Source organism: Sprattus sprattus (genome assembly GCF_963457725.1).
Source record: "Sprattus sprattus genome assembly, chromosome: 11".
NCBI classification, from domain to species: Eukaryota; Metazoa; Chordata; class Actinopteri; order Clupeiformes; family Clupeidae; genus Sprattus; species Sprattus sprattus.
In genome coordinates, this window is record NC_137909.1 from 23,048,283 (window position 1) to 23,050,782 (window position 2,500).

Genomic DNA, 2,500 nt, shown 5'->3' on the forward strand with positions numbered 1-2,500 from the left:
GTTGTGTGTGTGTGTGTGTGTGTGTGTGTGTGTGTGTGTGTGTGTGTGTGTGTGTGTGTGTGTGTGTATGTGTGTGTGTGTGTGTGTACCTGCGGTTGTCAGAGTCTACTTTGGCTAAGTGGCTTCCGTACAGATGCCTATCTTGTAGGAATTGCCACAGAGGAGATGATGCGATACTGTCAAGATATTTGGGCCATGATGCCATTCTTTATTCCTCCCATATATTACATCTTATAAACTGTGAATCTCTGCAGCCATCTTGCTGTGGTACATTTCTTCTCAACTCTGACCTCCTCTCCAATTTCTGCTGTGACACAAGAGAAGAACGGGGTCTTGTGTCATCTTGTGGACTTCAGAGGCAATGTTACGGTAGACGAATTCACCCCCCCAAAAAAAACTAAACTCATAATATTGAACCAATAGATGTTGTGATACTTGGCTCTGTCCAACTTTCCTCCCAGCAAGACCTTGTCTCGCTCTGGTGCCAGAGAATAACAGTGCCAGTTAGTCGGCACGATGACAAGACAGATGTTCCTAAATGGGGCTCTGAGTGTGTGTCTGTGTGTGTGTTTGTGTTTCTAAAACTGATTGTTCAAATCCTTACAATTTGACCTGATAACATTCCATATTACTGCGCAGCGAATGGCAAGGCATTCATATAGCGCATTTCATACCCAGTGTTCCATCTGGCTGTTGCATTGCTGCAAGGGTTGCGTTGCAACGATTTATTTAGGAACTATAATTTTGAGTGGCGGAAGAATGACGGTTTATCATTAAACTATTGTTTCTTAAATTGAATTGTCTCTATTTATGAAACCATATCAAATATTTGTAGTAACAGTTTTAGAAAAAGCAATAAGCCCCGCGAGTCCGTGGTTTGCGCTGATTTGAGAACAGGTAAGGGGGTTTAATGGCACTCCGCTTCGCGTCGTGCCTAACAACTCCCCTTACCAGTTCTAAAATCAGCGCAAACCACTGCCTATTGGGGCTTATTGCTTAAGTATGTGGGAGACTGTATGACATAGAGATTGTTGTTTTTTATCCATGCCTGGTATTCCACTCACAGAAACATGACGAATCTATTTCAGTCAGTGGGTGGGAAGCCCCTCCTCTCTCTTTCCCTTCTTTTTAGGAAGGAAATAAAGACAAGAAACATAAAAAGGGTGGATGATAGAAAGCTGTTGCACCTGTTAGATTATATCATGCTTTGACGGCAGGCCACAGAGCAAGACGTGTGAAGAGCTCACACCACTGAGTTGAGGTGATGTCAACAGACGGGGGACCCCAGAGATCGGTTGTCAGCACGGCTTTGTCTGACCACCATCACCGTGACAACTGGTACACAACAACCTTGGTGGAGGAGACGGCGGAGATATTTTTGGGTGGCCAACGACATCTCCTCCTGCTTGAGGATGGGAGGAAAGGACAGAATGATCTTTCATGCTGCCACTCTCTCCATCGCTCTCTCCATCGCTCTCTCCCTCCTTTTCTCACTCTTTATCTGTCATTTCCTCTTCTTTTATCCATTTCCTATTTAATGTCTTTTGCTTTTCACTCCATTTGTACGTCGCTTACTCTGCCTTCTCTCCATTTCCATGACTGACTGCTAAAGTGGCTCTTCAAAATCTGGCTCTTCCCTCTTCTAATCTCACAGCTCTTTTGCTTAAACCCTAAGAGAAGAGATTCAAAAAGAGATTGGAGAAGAGGGGGGAGAGGAGAGGAGGAAAGGGAGAGAGCGAAAGGAGGGATAGAAAAAGGAGATAGAAGAGCCGTCAGGAAGTAGGAAGGAGGCCGACGTGGAGATGCATTGGCCTGTTTCCTTCTTGGTCCATCCTGGCCACGAGGGGGGTGGGGGGGATGTGAGCGGGGTGTGTGAGCGACGAGGTCACCTTAACCACAGTCCACACCACTACCTCCAGCCAGCTCTATTCATAACACTCTCCCTGTGGAGATTGCACACGCACACCTATCACTGAGACACACACACATGCACACACATGCACACACGTACACACACGCACATGCGCATGAGATTCACACACACTCATACAAAGACACACACTGCGGCATGGACACTTACAGATACTGCCACACACACTTTAAAGTCGGACACTAAAACAATACATATACTCACTCACACACTCGGACACATATGCATATACTCAAACACACACACACACACACACACACACACACACACACACACACACACACACACACACACACACACACACACACACACACACACACACACACACACACACACACATACACACACACACATACACAGACACACACACACACAGATCATAAACCAGGTCAGTTGGATATCCAGTAGTTCAAGGTCCCTGCTTCCCAGGGGAGTTGTTGCTGTTCACTATGGTGTGCTGGCAGTCAGGAGAGAGAGAGAGAGAGAGAGAGAGAGAGAGAGAGAGAGAGAGAGAGAGAGAGAGAGAGAGAGAGAGAGAGAGAGAGAGAGAGAGAGAGAGAGAGAGAGAGA

The 2,500-nt window shown here is 46.3% G+C and overlaps 1 protein-coding gene across 1 annotated transcript in view; it reads left to right on the top strand.

Annotated features, from left to right (window-relative positions):
* Positions 1–2,500, top strand: part of vav2 (vav 2 guanine nucleotide exchange factor) — a gene marked incomplete at both ends in the record, with an annotated part of 223,560 nt that overhangs the window by 41,506 nt on the left and 179,554 nt on the right. The gene's annotated exons all lie outside the window — the stretch shown is intronic.